This window comes from Panthera leo, chromosome B1 (assembly GCF_018350215.1).
Source record: "Panthera leo isolate Ple1 chromosome B1, P.leo_Ple1_pat1.1, whole genome shotgun sequence".
Classification (NCBI taxonomy): Eukaryota; Metazoa; Chordata; class Mammalia; order Carnivora; family Felidae; genus Panthera; species Panthera leo.
This window is the reverse complement of record NC_056682.1, coordinates 18724241-18745273: the sequence shown is the minus strand read 5'-3', so window position 1 is coordinate 18745273 and position 21033 is coordinate 18724241. Positions and strand designations below refer to the sequence as shown.

Sequence of the window (21033 nt, the reverse complement as noted above, 5' to 3'; positions counted from 1 at the left end):
CCTAACAGATACACAAATTTGCAACTCATAACCTTAAAAATTATATTTTAAAGCCATTAAACAGCATAAGATCACCAGAGATAAAGTGTAGATAGAAAGAGAAAGAGGTCCAAGTCCTGAGTCTTGAGACAATATGTGTATCAGAAACATAATTATGGGAACAGATGGACCAAGAATCTAAACACAGCATGATAAGTATGCTTTGGGAGATAGGGACGATAATAGCAACAGAAAACAAGAACAAAACACCACAAAATCTAAACTCAGTAAAAATATTGAGTATGAAAAACATAGCAGTTGAAATGGAGAACAAAATAATTCAGATAAATAGTAGGACAGACATAGATGACGAATAAATTAGTAAACTAAAAGCTCAGTTTAGGAACTTACCAGAGAGCAGTAGTCCTAGACAAAGAGCATATATAGTGGAAAATCTAAACGAAAAATGGCTAGAATAAAGGTGCAGACATCCAGATTACAAGAGTCTAAGAAGAGAGGAAAATAAAAATGAAGATGGAAATATGTATAAAAAAATAATGGAAATGTTTCCCAGGATTAAAGAGAGATGAGTGACCTCAAATAAAAGGGCTCACAGAGGACCAAACAATAGGAAGAAAAACAATGTCATATGATACAAATTATTAGAAAATTTGAAACATCATATAAATGGCAACCTTCATAAAGCTTGCAAGTTGAAAAATCACCTAATTGGGAGCCTGGGTGGCTCAGTGAGTTAAGTGTTCGACTCTTAGTTTTCGCTAGGTCATGATCTCACAGTTCATGGGTTCGAGCCCCACATGGGGTTCTGTGCTGTTGGTGGGGAGCCTGCTTGGGATTCCCTCTCTCTCTCCCTCTCTTTCCGCCCCTCCCCCACTTGCGCTGTGTCTGTGTCTCTCAAAATAAAAAATAAATAAACTTTAAAAAAAAAGAAAAAGGAAAAGTCACCTATAAATGAGGAAATACATACTGCATGCAGAAAGATAACAGAAAATAACATGTTACAGTTTTGAAATAAAATCGCTTAGCCTAGAATTTTCTCTGAAGCTAAATAGTCCACTGATTTTAAAATTATTATAAAAATATTCTCAGACATACAAATTCTTAAAAGTATTTACAATAAATACCAAGATACACATTGAAGGATATGCTCAAATAATTGGAGAAATTATTCAAGATACATTATAAGAGATGTGCTAAGTAGAGGTTGTAAGATATATGGAAAGTAGAGGGTTTTTTATTGTTGTATAAATAAATAAAGGAAGGATGAAACAAAGGAAAATGTATCCAAGCCAATACAGAACGAACATTAATATGATGTGAGGGGTGGGTTTGGGGGCTAGTAAAGTGAGGGACATGGAAGAATGCTAAAGTGCTTTCTTATTAAAGAAAATTAAGAGGGGCCACTGGGTAGCTCAGTAGGTTAAGCATCTTACTCTTGATTTTGGCTCAGGTCATGATCCCACAGTTCATGAATTCGAGCCCCATGTCAGGCTCTGTACTGGCAGTGTGGAGCCTACTTAGAATATTCTCTCTCTCTCTCTCTCTCTCTCTCTCTGTCTGTCTCTCCTTCTCTGTCTCTCAAAATAAATAAACTTTAGAAAATTAAAATGAAAAGATTGTTAATAACAGAATAACTGAGAATCAAAGGATGGAAAAAAGATACACTAAATTAATACGCCCAGGGGCTCTTGGGTGGCTCCATCAGCTAAGTGTCTGACTCTTGATTTCAGCTCCAGTCATGATCTCACAGTCATGAGATGGAGTCCCACGTTGGGCTCTGGGTGTGGAGTCTGCTTAAGATTCCCTCTCCCTCTCTCTCTGTCCCTCCCCCACTTGCTCATGCACTCTCTCTCTCTCTCTCAAAAAAAAAAAAAAAAAGTAATAGTAAATTTTAATATGCCACAAAAAGAACAGAATAGAAATCTTAGTATCTGACAAAACAGATTTTAAAGCAAAAATGTCATGTTAGAAAAAAAATATTAGACATGAATATAATAATAGAAGGAACAATAGAACAGATTCCCTACCATGTCTACCATGAACAACTATGTACCTAACCATGTTGGCTCAAAGTGTATCAAAGTATATTAATCAGACTGTGGAGAGACATCATTAAGTCAACAATTGGACTTGTAGATTTTACACACCATTCTCAGAAAGTTATATATCAAACAGACAAAAAAGACACAAAGTTATTGAAGCCTGTCAGTATAATTCAAGATGTGAGCTACTTAATAACATACTGTATACAGATCACAAAACATCTGAAGTCTCAGTAAATACCAAAGAAGCAATATAACATCTCATTATACACCCAGTAACCATAATTAGAATAATTTTATTTTTCTAATCAGTATCTTGAGCCCATATTTTATATATTACCCAATTTTAAGAAAATTACTTGGTAACAAAGGTTGAATGATTTTAAAAGTAGCTGTAATGTATCAATCTTAAGAAAGATAATTACAGTTGTTTTAAAGTGATTATAAATAAGAAGGTACAATAAGGATACAAATTGTTTAAGTAGAGGAGATTCAATGTCCCCTTCAACATCCATCATTTTCTGCGCAAGCTTAAATTATATTTGTCTTACAGAAGAGTTTACAAATTAAAAGAAATGTTAGCACTTCATTTTTTTCTGACAGCTGAAATAATTGTGAAAGCTTTTTCACTGTTGAGAAAAATACTGGTATCTAACAATGAATTTATATTTCACCCTGTCCTTTACCAAAAATGTAATGGATCTATCAACTTCATTTCATCAAGAAGTTATAAATGCTCCAACAACCTAGTGGGATTAATACAGAGGAATCTTGTAAGGTTAGTGGCTATCATAGACCCAGCTTATAGATTTTAGTAGGTCTTCCATTTGAAATTAAAAAAAGCAAAGACACAGTGCCATAGTGTGCATTTTATCTGTGATATTTTCAGAGCTAATGTCATCCCTGATATATGGTTATTAAGTTCATTGCTTTGAGTAGCACCTTGACATTTACTGCCTTTGAATACCAGCTGAGTAACGTGGTAAGTTCTAGCAAACAGTTTATATCAGCCTTATTTGCTTCTTCCTAAAAATCACGTTCCAAGTGGACAACTTCATGGGCACATTTTCTTCTCCTATACCAAGTAGTTTTAAAAATACTAATAATTTGGTTTATTTTATATCTAACCAAGTGATAAAAATCAGTGGAATGTTAGGAAGCAAGGCAAATAGATCAGATATCACCCATCAATTCCAATAGAAGGACAGTGAGAACACAAATACTCAATTTTTAAAATAGTCTACATAGTAACTAAAGTAATATGCAAATACTCTGGCAATTATAGTCTGCTTAATGCAATAAAAGTGCTTCAAAATATTACAAAAGGATTGTTATAATCTATCAAATTATTCATAACTACTTATACATCAACTCTAATTTGACATTAATATTTCCCATTTGCATAAGTGATTCTAACTAGTGAAGGCCAAACCATTTAAAAGGTTATTTATTAATTAAGCAATTGATTAATGATTATAGACTAGAAAATTGTGATTTAATGTTTCAAATTTCATGTGTCTGTAAAAATGACAATTTCTCATTCATGGACTGTAGACTCTCCTATAGGGATGATTATGGAACTTATTAACTAGTCTGGTAGTTATGGGGCTTCTCTTTTAAAGCATTCTGTCAAATTGCATTTGTTTGAAATAAACATAAATAATGAAAGAAGTTGTTTAATTTCCCCAGAAATATTTTTTTCTTTAATGGCTCAAACCAAGAAAATGTAGACCCATGAGTCCTAAGAGAATTTAGTCCTGAGAATTACTTGTGCCTTTCATAGTCATTAATCCTGTCATTATAATAGTTACATAAGACTTTGCTCTACCCCATGCACCGGGAACTTCCTGAATAATAAGACAAACTTCCTGAAACAGGACTTTCACTCTTAAGTGTTTTTCCCTCCGCCTGCCAGAGACCCTCCCTCAGCTGTGCCCATTCAGGCTGCCTGCTTTCTTGACCTACATGGAAATTACATTCCTTGCATCTCCCTCAAAATGCATCCATTTAGTTTTTTTGCCCCCAAACATTAGTAAACAGACTAATGCTAACATGGTACTATGTAAATATCCACAGGTTACCTGTAATTTTAAACTAAACAATTTTGTAGCATTTTTCATTTGTTCCTTTGATATCAGTCTTGTCTTTGTCATATACTTCTTGAGTATCAAACAAAGCTTTTACCATATTTTGGAGCTTATAGTAAACATTTAGATGACCAACATTCCATAGTATAGCTGTATTGATTTCTCCAACATCTTTGAAGAAGTATTTGATGAGTTTCTACTATATTCTACATGTTTTTCCAGCTGTCAGAGATAGTGAGGGAACAGCAGGGGACAAAACAGATATGGTTCCTGCACACACAGAATGAATAATCTAGGGGAGGAGAAAGTTTTTAAACAAATACAGGCTGTAATTGCACACATGAATGTTAAGGATAGCCCTGCATTTAGAAAATTATTTTCCATTTCTCCACATCCTCTCAAGCATCTATAGTTTCCTGATTGTTCATTTTAGCCATTCTGACTGGCACGAGGTGGTATCTGAGTGTGGTTTTGATTTGTATTTCCCTGATGAGGAGTGACGTTGAGCATCTTTTCATGTGCCTGTTGGCCATCCGGATGTCTTGTTTAGAGAAGTGTCTGTTCGTGTTTTCTGCCCATTTCTTCACTGGATTATTTGTTTTTTGGGTGTGGAGTTTGGTGAGTTCTTTATAGAATTTGGATACAAGCCCTTTGTCCGATATGTCATTTGCAAATATCTTTTCCCATTCCATTGGAAACCAATTTGACAATAAATTTCATATAAAAAAAATAAATAAATAAAATATATTTTAACCAGAAAAAAAGAAAGAAAATTATTTTCCAATAAAATTATTTTTTTCCTGAGAATATGGAAAATAAATACAAGTTTAAAGATGGAAATTAGCATTGCCCAAAGTCCTAAAACACAACCATATATACAATTTTTACGATTTTTTCTAACAGATTTTTAGTGTATATAAGTATATACACATATATATAAGATGTGTGTGCATATATATATATATATATATGAAGAAGAATATGTATATTATAAAATTGGGATCACATTGATTATACTATTTTGTATACTACTTTAGAGTTAATATTAGATATACCCATTAATTTCATTAAATATTCATATATAGCATTATTTTAATAATGATGTATTTGTCATTTGAATTAAACTTTGAAAAATTATTTCCTTTTTATTGGATTAAATTGGGTTTTTTAGCATTAAAATTTTTGCTGTTATAATCTGTATACAACTTACTATGTGTCTTTCTATTACCTTCTAATAAATATTTATGCATGGCCATGATATAAATCATATATAGTATATAATTCATATATTATATTTGTTAATTTAATTAATTATATCCATTTATGATTATAATTTCATAATTTATAAATAATACCTGTATTGATGTGTTAATATATTTACATATTATTATACATTATATAGTTATATATAATTTATTACACGTAATATATATAGTTAAGAAAATCTTGAATAAAAAAGGTGGAGGACTTCCACAACTGATGAGAAGTTATTTTAAAGTTGAAGCATTGAAATCAGTGGGTTATTGGTGAAAGGATTACCAATAGTCCATGAAGACAGAATAGAGAGCCCCAAATCAAACATAGATATGGATACTTGATGTACAACAGTGATAGTATTGTAGACTAGTGGGGAAAAGTCAATATTTTAATAAATAGACATAAATTGGAAGTCTGTGTGGAAAAAAGTTAATCTTGACTTCTTCCTCACCATAAACAGAAGTGTACAGAACCACAATGTGAAAGGAGAAGAAAACTAGAAAATATCTTAGTTCTATGGATTAGGCTAAAGCAGAATATCACTATTCATAAAAATTTGAATTGCATTAAAATTAAGAACACCTATTTGCCAGAAGATGCCTCTAAATGAAAAAGCAAGCCACAAAGCAGAAAAAGATACATACAATCAATGTAACGAATGAAGAATTTATTTCCAGAAACAGAATATTATTTCCAGAATAAATAATTCCCACAAATTATAAGAAAAATATAAAACAAATTTATACAAAATTGAGCAAAATCATCAACTGGTTAGTCAAAAGGATATCCAGATGACAAATCGGCAATACTTTCTTGGAAGTGAAAGAGGGAGCTATTGATTATTTTACCAAGATGACCAATAAAAACAGGATCTGCCTTGGGCAAACTTCTAACAAACTTATGGAGAGATCCTCAACTTAATTGGAAATCAGTGTGATGGTTAATTTTATGTGTCAACTTGACTAGGCTAAGGGATGCCCTAGGCTAAGAGATTACCAGATAGCTGGTAAAACATCATTTCTGTCTGTGTCTGTGAACGCATTTCCAGAAGTAAGCATTCAGATAAGTCAACTGAGTAAAGAAGATTTGCCTTTACCAATGTGGAAAGGCATCATTCAATCCACTGAGGTAAACTCACTCTCTTCTTGAGGTTGGACATCCAACCCTTTTGGCCCTCAGACACTGGAGCTCCTGATTGTGTAGGTAGCAGACAGCAATTGGGACTTCTTGGTCTCCGTAATCAAATGAGCCAATTCTCATAATAAATCTCTCCCTCTCCCTCTCTCTCTCCCCCTCTCCTCCTCTCCCTTCCCCACCCCGATCCATATCCAGATGGTTCTGTTTCTCTGGAAAACCCTGATTAATACAGTCAACAAAATGTCAACCAATGCCACAACAAAATACCATTACCAGAATAACTAAAACTATGCTTATATTTATATTTATATTTATATTTATATTTATATTTATATTTACCAAGTGTTGTCTAGGGTGTTGTGGATCTAGATCTCATACACCTCATACACTGCTAGAGAAGAGATTATTATTTATAGTACTGTGGAAAACTGTTTAGCATTGTTTACCAAAGCAAAATATTCATTTTTACATTTCACTGGGTTCCAGTTCTGGGGCATACATTCAACTGAGTTATGCACTAATGTGAACGAAAAGACGTGCAAAAAATTGTTCCTAACAGCATTATTTTCACTAATCAAAAATTGGGGAAAAGCCCACTGAAAAGCCCATCAACAGTAGGATTGCTAAATAAATTTTTCTATACACATACACAGAATACTATTCACTAATGAAAATGAACAACTGCCAAAGATGAACCTCAAAAAAAAAAACATTAAGAAAAGCAGTCGTGAGGCTCCGAGATGGCTCAGTCGGTTAAGCTTCCAACGTTGGTTCAGGTCATGATCTCATGGCTCTGGAGTTTGAGCCCCTCATCGGGCTCTGTGCTATGAGAGCTTAGAGCCTGAGACTGCTTCCCTCTCTCTCTGCCCCTCTCCAGCTTGCCCTCTGTTTCTCTCTCTCAAAAATAAACGAACACTGGGGCGCCTGGGTGGCTTAGTTGGTTAAGCGTCTGACTTCATCTCAGGTCATGATCTCGCAGCTTGTAGGTCCCAGCCCCAAGTCAGGCTCTGTGCTGACAGCTCAGAGCCTGGAGCTGTTTCAGATTCTGTGTCTCCCTCTCTCTCTGCCCCTCCCTCCACTCACGCTCTGTCTCCCTCTGTCTCAAAAACATTTTTTTAATTTTTAAAGAAATAAATAAACAAGAAGAAAAGAAAAGCAGCCAGACTAAAAGGCATTTTGTTATATTCCATTGGCATGAAGTTCTGAAACAATCAAAACTAATCTATGGTGATAGAAATCAGAATAATGGTTGCCAGTGGGGAAGAATGAGGTATAGTGACAGCAAGAGGGGCTAAGGGATTTCTGTTTCTTCATTTGGTTGTTGGTTGCCTGTGTGATCATTGCTGATCATTCAGCACACTGTAAATTCTATGATTTGTCCATTTCTGTTACATATTTTACACTTAAAAAAAAGACTCATTAAAAATATTTTAGGGGCGCCTGGGTGGCTCAGTCGGTTGAGCGTCCGACTTCGGCTCAGGTCACGATCTCGCGGTATGTGAGTTCGAGCCCCCCGTCGGGCTCTGTGCTGACTGCTCAGAGCCTGGAGCCTGTTTCAGATTCTGTGTCTCCCTCTCTCTCTGACCCTCCCCCGTTCATACTCTGTCTCTCTCTGTCTCAAAAATAAATAAACGTTAAAAAAAAAAATTTAAAAAAAATATTTTAATGATTGCATCAAATTCCTCCCAAGATAACATGAAAGAAATGATGCATAGTATATACACAAACACAAACAAAATTGAATAGATACTCAACTAATTCTCAAAATGTAAACAATACTTCAAGTAGAAAAAATTTTCAGGAGCTTCAGTTCAATTTGGATTACCTAGAAACTTGCTAAAAGTTTCTTTATATAGGCAGAGTCTTGGTTTCATGGGGAAAAAAAACATAAATGGAGGTGTAAAATAATTCCTAAACATCTTAAATGTACAATTTAATATGAGAATGGTATCGTTCTAGTTGACTAAACATGTGGATTGATGCAGTATAAAACAAATGTTTGGCAGGACTATATGTTTATTACAAAATATAAATTCTCAATTATCCCCCAATTTTCTGTATGAAAATTTTATTTGTATGAAAAGTGGAAAGGGTCACAAGCAAAACTTAACCTTGTCATTGTAAATGCCAGAGCTCCCTCACTTGTCAGTTGGGTTTTATTTATGACTGTCAACATGCAGAGTCAATCAGTCCAAATGCTTAGTCTGCTACAAGCATCATGAAGAAAACAAAGCCAATGAAAAATATCACTTTGACAAAAACATAATGCTTGATTACAAATGCCAAATGATAATGGTACTTTGATAGCTTTCTGAGTGGGTAGTTGTGAAGAAAGTGACCATGGAGAAATTTTTAAGTAGGGATATTAACATTAAATTGAAAAGCATGGTAACTGTTGACTGTCATGTCGCCCCAGTCAAATGCTTTGACTTCTGTATGTTGAGCAGATACTAGATTGACTCCAGGCCCACTGATATAGGTAAGATGTCACTAATCTATAACTTATAATCCCCAAATTATACGTTTTTAATACCAGAAGCTACCTCAGATAACTTCTACAATGCTTGTGTAGACTTGTGAAGCTTCTAACCCAATCCTCAGTACAAGGCAGGAATCCCCAGCAGCTATGTCCACCGAGCCTCCCTAATGTGGTCAAAGTATGGTCCAGGAAATTCCTACTGAAGGCTTAGGTACATCAGCTATCAGTGCATGGACTGGTTGTGCCAATAGTAACCTAGAAAATTAAGAAAATATTCTGGGCCTTCAAACCAAAAATTATTTTACCTTACTCGACTAAAGAATTTATTTAATAAAGTGTTTTTTCTGGTACCTATTATTAGCTTCATTTTTCTTTGTAGTGGGTTTTGGCAGGAAGCTTTTGCTCTCCTGTCTTTAAATCCAAGAGTAGTAATGCATGCACCTAATGAGGTAGCTTATTCATTCCTGTAAAAACACTAATACACTTTTTCTTCTGATCACAATTATGTAAATACAATTTTACTTTGGCCGCAAGGAATCTGAGAAAGGTACCCTGGGTATGATTAAATTGTAACACTTCTGAATCATTAAAAGAGACTACAAAATGAAATTATGCTGAGGCTGATATTGCCCTACGCTGTCCAGGCATGTAACGTCCCCCATGTGGTAATAACCCTTAGTCAACCCAACTTGAAAACTACACTAACAAAGACTATTGTACATTAGCCACATTGTTGCCATTAGGAAAGGTGACATCCTGTGCCTGAGGAGAGGCCCCATCCTCAGGACTGAAAAAAGTGTCAACACGGGGGGAAGGGATGAGAACTTGGAAAGCAGTCTTTACCCGAAGGTGAGAAAAGCTTCCTTCTCTTTGGGGGCTTGCTTATGAGTCTCTTTTGACCTGACTTTTAGATTCTAAGGCACAGAAATCCCTAGAACATTTCCAATGGTGCATAGGAGCTGCTCTGATCACTGCAAATGAGGCAGGACAGGATTAAGGCTGAAAGTGGGTCAATAAGGGGTTTCTGTGATAGTTCTGAGCCTTCTTAAGAGCCGTATATTATTCTTTGCATTTCATTCCCTTTTGTTATCCAAGAACTTGAGAAGCCATTGTTTAAAGTCTTCATCTAGTTCAAGTTGCACTGTGGGCAGTTCAGGTAAAACAGGTCCCAGTGTCCAGATGGAATAGCAGAAAACCCACAGCTGCTGTAGGAAGGGGAAAGACATCCCAGGGTCACAGCAGCTGAGACAGCAGTCTGGGGTTTGGTGAGGGGAGGGGAACGGAGAGCTTGGAGGAAGTGTTCCCAGGCAAACGCGAAGCAGTCTGGAGATCTCCAAGAAACAGTTGAGGATCACTCTGAGTGGACGTAATTCCTAAAATTAGGGCTAGTGGCGCCTCCTACTATCATAACCTGGATGTTAAAAGTCAATGTGGCGTTGTTTTTGTTTTTTTTTTTAGTCACAAGCTGGTGAGATCAGAGACTTTGAGATTATATAAATGTAAACATTAGACCCAAATGGTAGCTACAACATAAGCCTCTATAGCTGGCATTTTGTTATTATTGTTGGTTTTGTGGTTTGTTTCGGTATTGGGTTTTTTTTTTTTTTTTTTGGCGGGGGGGGGGAGGTGGATTTTAACTTTCTGTTCTTATTTAAATTTATTTTTGTTTTTACTCTTTTCTGCTTTAATATTTTGTTTAATATGTCCTTGTTATAAAATGCTTGTATAGACAAACAGGCAGGAAATTGTTAAAAATGACATAACAATAAATAAGCCAAAAAAAAAGGCAGCATTTTAGATTTTCATTTTAAATGCATTAGCTTTTTAGCTGGCAATGTGACCTTAGGAAATACACTTTATATTACTGAGGTTTAGTTTCTTTCTCTAAAACATGAGGGAGTTTAGTTGGATACTTTCTGAGGTCCCTTCCACTGCTAGGATTCAACCGTGAAATTTATATTCGTGTAACTTGGTATAATATCCTGAAAACGTTTTCTATTTGTGAAGGATTTCATTCTTGGAAACTTTATAACTAAAAAGTATTGATTGAAAGTCTCGAGGTGCTGTGCTATTCTTTTAAAATGCTAACTATGAATACTGTGAATATTTCCTGAGAGAAACATGGCGAGTTGGAAGTTTGTAGTCCTAGAAATGAGAAAGATGAAAGTATTTTTCATTTAGTTTAGGAACCACATGGCAGTTCATATGAAGTTAATAGAGACCTTATGAATAACTAGCATGGGGCTGTGAGACGAGTACATGTAAACGGAAGAATTGCACGTTGATGCTGCACTAGACGAGGAAAAACCTCCTCCTATGTCTTCACGCACAGAATACTCACGAGAAGTAATATGACTAATGTCATCTAAAACTGAATAACTTTCTATGTTGGGCACACATGGGATGTTATTGAGACATCTATGTAATTATTTCTACCCACCCCTTTACTTTGCCTTTTTCCATTACTTTGTCACCCATGTAATCAACAAACATGTATTGATTCACAGTGTAGGCCTAGAAATCAAGGTAAGGAACCAAGAAGAGACAAACATCTCTCAATCTAAACACTGCAATATTCTTCAGTGACCTTTCCAGTTTAAGATGATGCTTATCTATTGCCTTAATTAGGAGGTAACAACCAATTGGATTAGACTTCCCAATTAAGCAGTGGGATTTTGGCCTATAGTTTATGAGACAAATATTGATAATAACCATTACTTTCCTGGACAAGGTACTATTCCATCCTGGCTGCAGCCTGCATTTCTTATCTATCCTAGATGATAACTACTTTAGAAAAGTCAATTTCTTGATTGCCAACAATTATTGGCTATTTTACTCCTGTGTTCTGTTTATTTTTTTTAATTCTCTTTGTTCATAAAGTATTTCAAAACAATTGCAAACTGCTACTGACTAATAGAAGTCCTCAGAAATTTACAATGCCCATATATCAAGACATTGCATGGAAAATCAGCGAATCTCTAAATTCCTCCAGACATATGGTTTACAATAAAGTGGTTTATTGCTGAATAAACATTAATCTCAGACAGAGGCAGAACCTCTAGATTACTCCACCTCCAAATTTTTCTAATTCTTATTTTTCATGCTGAAAGCAAACACATAAGTTTGAATTTGCTTTATTCCTGTGTAGTCTTTTTTCAAAATATCAAGAGCTTTCATTGTTTGGCAAGCCATAAACTCTTGCAATTGATTTTTGTCATTATTATTCATTATTATCAATCTGGGCATTCTATCAAAATCGGTGGAGTGGGCCTTATAATTTAACTGCTTAATAATAAACGTGAAGTAACACAAGCATATATTCCAATTTTTACGTTGCAAAATTTATTGTGCATTTGTATATTATAGCTCTTCTTTTGCTATAAAGCAAAATATAGTGCATTTATGGAATAATAAAGCTTTATAATTAATATATAATTAAGCAGAAACAACAGTGATATATACAATCGTATAATGTGCTTCTGAATTCTAAAATATAGTGATCTGTAAAAGAAAGTTAAATCTATAAAAGCTAAAAAGTGAAAAATATCCATGTGTGGGAAGTCTGTAATGATACTGATATGCGGAACATCTTCTCAGGGAATCTGGGAGTGGCCACTGGTAAGAACTGGTGCAAAGACACATCAGGTCACATGGCCGTTTCCCTTCAGTTTTAGCAGTGTAATGGAATCACTGATACCCTTCCCTGCCAAACAAAGAAAGACTCCAAGTATGTACTTTTGTTCTAAGCGGCACAGCTCACAGGACTGAAGACCAGAGATTTCACATACACAATTACTTTTGTTTATTCACTTAATTCACAAATATTACTGTTAGGTGTCAATTACCAAACCCAAATCAAAATGATACAGTTCCCACTTTTAGGAGATCACTTCCAAGTAAGCAAAGTATGCAAATGACACAATTTGAGGCAGATATTAGGTATCAATTGCTAAACAATAAATTGTCCCCAATTTTAGCAGCTTAAAACAACATACATTTATCACCTCACTGTTTCTGTGTGTCAAGAATATGTGCATGACTTATCTGTGTCCTCTTCTTGGTCTCTCTGAGAGCTGCAGTCGAAATGTTGGCCCAGGGTCTGTGGTTTCATCTGAAGGCCCAACTACTGAAGGATTCTCCTCCACACTCACTCAGTGGGTTTTTGGCAGCGTTCAGTTTCTGTGGGTTGTCAAACTGAGGCCATAGTTCCATACTGGCTGCTGTCCAGAAGCCACCCTCCGTTCCTTGCCATGTGAGCTTCTCCTCCATGGTAGCATCTCCATCAAAACTTGCAATCCACGAAGGCCAAAGAGAAAATATGCCAGCAAGTTGGAAATCACACTTTTATAACCTAATCACATAAGCAACGTTCCATCTGTTTTTCCATATTCCATGAGTTAGAATCGAGTTTACTAATTTCAGTCAACTCTCAAGGGAAAGGAATTACACACCAGTATGAATACCAGCAGGTGGGGATCACAAGGGGCCATCTTAAACATGTCTCAAGGCACTAAAATGGTCTCCTTCCACAGTTATTTTAACCAGCAGTAATCCATGTTTTCTAAGATCTCTACTAGTGGAGTCACTTTGGGACATTAAAATTTTGTGTTTCCTAAGGTATACAACAATACTACTGTGGTTATCTCATGAGTGTCAAGCTATAAGATATATAAAACAGATAAGTTCTGATGAGATGTAATAGCAAAAGAAATTATGGAATATGAGATGTTAGCTGAAAAAATTGGCCTGGAGAGTGCCATGTGGAGAGCAAGGAGTGAGGAAAAGCAGTAGTCTTAAACCGTCACTGATTATCTGTTAACCCTAAGATATTAAGGATAATATGAATAATAATAAAGCTACTCTTATTACAAGCTTAGTTATAGTCCATGAGTATTTCTGCAGTCAGACCACTCTTAACCTCTATGACTATTGCCAATGATTAGGTGAGTTGGATTCTGGATCATAGAGAACTCTTCTCTGCAGACCCTAACACGTATGGTTAGGGAGAGGGATGGGAAGTGTAGCAGAGCTGTGTGAACAATAGAAATACCTTTTGTAATTTTACCTAGAAATTATAATTTAGGACCTTAAAAATTGTTTCTGCCTGTGATGAATATCCAATTTTTACCTTAATCAGTACACACTTGGCTTGGTTGGTAAACTTAGAATTATAACAGGATATTTCTGAGTTTTCACAGGCCCAGGACTTCAACGTTTTGTTTTGTTTTTCTCCAGGCAAACTTAGGTGTCATTCCCACCAATGCATCTGTTCATGTTTTGATTTTTAATTCTGCTGATAAGTTTAAGCAGCACACTTCCACTTAGTTTTCCCTTTGCTATGAAACTCATGGTACTACCACTGCAGTGGGGGAGGGTAGAGGTCTTGCATGTATGTGTTCCTTCACTAAACCATAAACTCCCTATTCATCATTGTGGTTAGTGACAGGTCACTCATTAATGTTACAGAACAGGTTAGTGGATCATGGTGACACCCAGGTTTTGGCAACAAGTCAGTTTCCATGACTCCCAAAGTATGTCTGTCGTCTTCATGCATTTGCTAAAGATAAGGATTTGCTTTTTAGCAACGCCATTGGAGACACGATTCATGTAACAATCTACTTGACAAAACCATATCGTAATCATCTGTGATATTTTTAACAAGGGAATAGTTACCTTATTGGTTTCATATTTTATTAATTAGGGATTGTTGTGCCATTTCACATCATTTCTGATGCTACTCGATTTAAAAACCTGTAGCGTGAAACAAAAACTGATCTCTAAGAGGTGACTAATGATAAGTGTCGGCGTACTAGTGACCAATTACTGTCTTATGGTTCAGATCAATTAGAGAATAATTAGTATTGGAAGGGTTGGTGAAATAAGTCCTAAGCTATTGTCTCAAAGCTATGCATTCAGTCATGGTTAATTTAATTTTTAAATCAGTATTCCTGGAAAAAGTTTAATTTTGAATATATTTTCAAATAAATAAATGAGATATTTAAGTAAGCATCGTCTCTAATACAACCTTAACTTCAGTTTGGACTATGAATCAATTTGCCCAATGTAGATAATAATTTACAGAAAATAGATAGGAAACACAGGTACCTTTATTTTACATTAAAAGTTTAAGGGGTGCCTGGGTGGCTCAGTCAGTTAAGCGTCCGACTTCGACTCAGTCATGATCTTGTCGTCCATGAGTTCAAGTGGCGCGTTGGGCTCTATGCTGACAGCTCAGAGCCTGAAGCCTGTTTGGGATTCTCTCCCTCTCTCTCTGCCCCTTACCCACTCATGCTCTGTCTCTCTCTCTCTCTCAAAAGTAAATAAACATTAAAAAAAAAAATTTAAATGAGGTTACATTACTTTGTCCACAATGCTCTGAATCAATCATGCAGGTTGTGGCAGAGGCTAAAAACTGTTCTCCAAAATCTGTTTTTGTGTTTTTTCCTATGCAGGAAAAAACTGAGACTATATTTCTCAGTCTCCTTTGCTGATAGAGTTCTGGCCAGTGAAATTTGAGTGCAAGTGACATATTCCACTTCCAGGCGTGGCCCATAAAACCCTCCTGCATACTCTCCCATGCTATTTTCTTCTTCCAGATACCAGAAATTAAGTCAACTACAACAGTCTTGGAAGCCAAGTGCTGAAGATGAGGGTCTCTTCCAAAATGGTTCCCTAAACAATATATAAAAGATAACTTTCCCATGGACTGTCCCTCATCCAGGACTATTCCCTGAGCATTAAATAAACTGTTATTGTACAGATTTTGTTGTTGTTGTTACAGGAGCTAGCATTCCCCTTACTACTCTCTGCACGCAATTCTGTAGGGATTTGGATCAGAAATAGCTGAACTTGAAATAGTGTCTCCCAGCTATCCAAAAGGTGACTGTTATTGTGGATTATGTTAACATTTGAGTGGGTTTATATGAATATGATTTTCTCAGAAAAGTAATTATTATCAGGTTGTTGCAACTTTAAGAAAGCATACCATGTGCTTACATATGTCCAGAAGTAGCAAACAACATCATTGATTATTAGCTATTTTATAGAGATCTAGAGAAAAGTTTTATTTTTTTTAACGTTTATTTATTTTTGAGACAGAGGGAGACAGAGCATGAACAGGGGAGGGGCAGAGAGAGAGGGAGACACAGAGTCTGAAATAGGCTGCAGGTTCTGAGCGGTCAGCACAGAGCCCGACGCGGGGCTCAAACTCACAGACCGTGAGATCATGACCTGAGCCGAAGTCGGACGCTTAACCGACCAAGCCACCCAGGCGCCCCGAGAAAAGAAGTTTTAAAAAATCTCTCTGGTCACTTGCCTACCACACTGTTGGCAGGGGAGCGGTGCAGGAATGCTAGCAGTATTCTCTAGAGTCATATGAATTTTAGGAACAACAATTTTGTAGTATATTACAGCAACAGCAACATAAAAAAGTCTTAAACTAGAATTAATTTTTATTAGCAAATAGAATCTCTCTGGAAATAGGGTTTATTATGGAATTACTGGCAGACTTTTAACCATAATGGCGCAAGTAAAAAAAACTTGTAGCTATTTAAAATTAGTTTTTCGGTTTGGGATTTGTCAAAATAATAAATTGGCAGGTTTTTATTTGGTTGGTTGGTTTCTTCTCCAATGCTTTATTAAATATTCAAAATCTGTGGATCAACTAATTTTCTATCACCTCGCCTAAGATTTTAAATATTCAGTGTTGTTAATCTTTTGAAAGGGCATTTGTCACAGTATATAAGCAAGCAGTAACAAAATATGCAGAAATGAGCTTCCTACTGAGTTATTTACTTGGAATAAGTGTATCCTATAAAATGCTTGACCTGAAGTATTTAACTATAATAACCCAAGAGACAATAAAACATGAGTTACACAGAGAGTTCATCAAAATTTTATGTGAACTCTACAAAAAAAGAAGAAAAAAAAACTCAGTGATAACCTGAAAGCTGTAAAGGCACACTATTAAAAACAAAACAAAACAAAAAACTTGAAAACATATTAAACCAAAACTTCTGTAATTGTACTTATTATTAGAGAAATTTAAAAAAGTTTAAATTCAATATAATAAGCTACTTCTTAATAGCATTTTCTAGCTTGCAAAATTTATATCAGTTTATTTGTACTGATAAATAAAACAGAAATTTTTACTACTTTACAGTAAGTAAAACAGAAATTATTATTACTTTACAGATAAATAGAGCAAGCTATTTAAGGGATTCTTTAAAACACCATTTATGTAACAAAATAGCAATTTTGGATGCTTCAGGTCACTTACCTTCTGATTCATTTAAAGGACAAAAACAAGTGATGTTTTCCATTCTGAATTACAAGCCATAATTTTATGGTTCATTTAAACCACATACATATTTATAAAAGTTTTGAAGAGATTAAGGAATTTACCCAACTTCTTACAATTTGTTCAATTAGAACAAAAGTCTTCTTTCTGATTGCTAATCCAGTTCTCTTACCACTAATATCCTGCTATGAAAAAACATTTCCGTCTTTTCAATGTACCACCAAAATTGAATTACTCGTTAAAATGTACATATCACTTAATCAAATAGTTGCATGTAACAGACACCAAATTATATTAGGTGCTGCAGCTCCAAGGTAAAGTTCTTGGACTCATGAGGCTTAGAATCTAGGAGGGAATGTGCACATTTTCTGAAAGGAGATGGTGGCATCTATGTGATTAGGCAGCAAGACAGTCCCAATTTCCTCCCTAGCATGTTCCCTGTAGAATGTAAGGTCCTGTGATATCCACCACCATTTTTCAGATTTAAACTTCAAGGTTCAAGATTTCAGGTTCAACATCTAAACACATCACAGCCACAACTGAGTAATTAATATTCAGATATTCAAAATCTTGGCTTATGACTAAGGACTAGCTAGTTTAACTCTGGGTGAGCTGAGAAGATACACTGTTTGGTAGGCAAAAACTTCATCTTTCCAATTGACGTATGTCCCCTCCCAAGAGAGAGGTGTGTTTATCTTACATTTCCCTGTTCCTCATCCTTCCAGCTACATCAATAGTTGTGTCTCCATATGAAGACTCAGTTCGGCCATGATTCACTAATCATGTGGTCATCAATTCAACTAATATATACTAAGCACCTACTGTGTGCCAGAGTGTATTATACATGCTGAGGATAACAGGAACAAAACTATGAACAAAACAGATAAGAAATCCTATCCTTGTGGAGCTTGTATTGGAGAATAAACATGTCAAATAGATGGGTGCCAGGCTGGCTTAGTCTATAGTGCCTATGACTCTTGATCTTGGGGTCTTGAGTTTGAGCCCTCCTACTTTGGGTGTAGATATTACTTAAAAATGAATATATATATATATATATATATATATATATATGTCAAATATCCAAAATATATAGTATTTTAGTGATACTATTTAGTATTAGTGATAGGTGCCAAGGAGAACAAAAAGTAAAGCAGAGAGAAGAAATAGAAACTGGGGGGAGGGCTTATGGGAATTTTGGTTAGGAAGCAGAGGTCTCTCTGAGAGGACCTTGATTCATGCTAGCAAAGACTTGAGCTAAAGACTTGTGATGGTTAATTTTGTGTCAACTTGACTGGACCAAGGGATGACCAGAGAGCTGGTAAAAACATTTCTGGGTGTGTCTGTGAGAGTGTTTCTGGAAGAGATTAGCATTTCACCTGGTGAGGTGAGTAAAACAGATGGCCCTCCGCAGTGTGACTGGGCATAATCCAATCTGCTGAGAGCCCAAAGGCAGAGAACCAAACAGCCAAGAAATCATGAATTCTCTCTATGTAAGCGGCAACAACCGTCTTTTCCTGCACTCCAACATCAGTGCTCTAGGTTATTGGGCTTTCCTACTCCAATCAAGATTTATACCAGCGACACCTGGGTGGCTCAGTCGGCTGAGCATCCAACTTCAGCTTAGGTCATGGTTTGAGCCCCACCTTGGGCTCTCTGCTCTCAGCACAGAGCCTGCTTCAGATGCTTTGTCCTTCTCTTTATCTGCACCTCTCCTGCTCATGGGCTTACCTGCACATGCATGCTCTCTCTCTCTCTCTCTCTCTCTCTCTCTCTCTCTCTCTAAAGTAAATAAACATTTTAAAAAAAGATTTAGAGATGCCTGGGTGGCTCAGTCGGTTAAGCATCTGACTTCATCTCAAGTCATGATCTCACGGTCCATGAGTTCGAGCCCTGTGTCAGGCTCTATGCTGACAGCTCGGAGCCTGGAGCCTGCTTCAGATTCCGTGTCTCCCTCTCTCTCTGCCTCTCCCTCACTCATGCTGTGTCTCTCCATGTCTCTCAAAAATGAATAAATGTTAAAAAAAAAAATAGATTTAGACCATTGGCCTCTTAATTCCCACGCCTTCAGTCTCAGACAGAATTACACCACCAGCTTTCCTGGTTCTTCAGTTTGAAGATAGCAGATCATGCTGCTACTTGGCTTCCATAACAGCATGAACCAATTTCTATAATATATCTCCTCTCAGATATATCTCTATATCTCCTACAGGGTCTGTTTTTCTGGAGAACCCTGACTCATACCTAAGGATTTTCCTCAAGTAAATGAGATTAAGGCAGGAAGTGCACCACTCACTGAGTCACTCCTGTGAACTCAGCCTCCCCAACTCCAGAGCTCTTGCTGAGCTCCACAGCCCCCAACTCCCTTTCTCATGCGGGGCCCTTTATCTGTATGAGCAGGGCTGTTAGCTTTGTCCCCCTGTGCCCCACATCTCCTCAAGGCCCTGTGATAGTTAACAAGTTAACTTGTATTAATACCTTGCAATATTCCAAGCACTGTTCTCACACATGTTGCATATGTAACATATACTTAATCCTTACAACAACCCTCTGACGTGATACTATTAACATCCTCTCTTTACAAAAGAAGAAACAGATCACACGTCTTGTAGAAGGTCACACATCAAGGAAGAGGTGAAGCTGGCGTTGAAACCAATGTCACTTTTAATTCCGCCCTATTGCTTTATTGGAATGAGCCAGTGCAAGGGACGGGGCCTCTGTCTGTTTTCCTTATAGTCGAATTGTGACACAGTACTCTTCCCAGAATCCTTGTGTTTATCTAAATCTGAAGTCTTGGCCCATCCTCCAGCCAGGTATCTTGGCCCCGTCAACATATGGTCTGGACAGACAGCTTGACCACAAGTGTAAACTGCACGATCATTTCCCGGATGCAGCCACTCTCTAGTGACTGAATATCTCTTTCTAATAGTTTCTGGAATAAGGTAAAGACTGTACTGACCTTTAGACACTAGAACTGGCTCACCCTGTTGCATCTCCAGAGCCAGGCTCTAGAGCTGGATCCCATGGCTCCAGTTAACAATTGTTAGACAGTAGGATAGCTAAGATGTGGTAGGATGTGGCAGGACTCTCTAAAATAGAGCAAGATGAGTGAGGGAAATAATGACAATACAAGAGCTCTATGTTGGTTAAGCACTGACTGTTACTAAGTATCATTCTAGGTGCTTTATGTTTAACCCATTTAAAGAGAGATTTTCATCTTCCCCAGCCATCTTCCCCGGGGGTATCCCCGGTCATAGCCTGAGAGAGTTTTCCCCTGATGGGGATTCTGAGGTAGAGAAAGAAGAAGTCTAAGGCACTTGGGGCTTCTTTGAAACTTGAATGGTGTTAGCAGAAGAAGAAAAATTAAAACAGCCATACTCTGCTTGCCAAAAGTTAAAAAAAGAAAAAAATCATGAGACACACTCTTCCTTTGTTCCGGGAAACCACTTGAATGGGTTATTTAGTAATGCAAATGCAAAGCAGCTGATATATCTGTGCTCTGAGGAGCAAAACTGCTCAATGTAAGATTGGGGGGAGAAATCATCTATGTAATAGATTGAGTTGCATCCATGCAAGCTTCCACTGGCGCTGTTTTTGCTATTATGAGGAGAAATATATGTTAAGTGTGAATTGAGACTACAGAGCCCCTAAAAACGATTGATCATTCGAGTGAAGAGTTTATGTTTTTAAGCTAATGCCACTAGGAAATCTGAATACGGGGGTCATGCAAAAATT

At 36.5% G+C, this 21033-nt stretch overlaps 1 long non-coding RNA gene across 1 annotated transcript in view; it reads left to right on the top strand.

Moving 5' to 3' along the window:
* LOC122216850 overlaps window positions 1–15713 on the top strand; it is a 97465-nt gene extending 81752 nt beyond the window's left edge. Inside the window, exon 4 of the long non-coding RNA XR_006201155.1 lies at window positions 15455–15713. This is a non-coding gene — a long non-coding RNA (uncharacterized LOC122216850). The remainder of the gene's footprint in view (window positions 1–15454) is intronic.
* Window positions 15714–21033: the final 5320 nt, after the last annotated feature.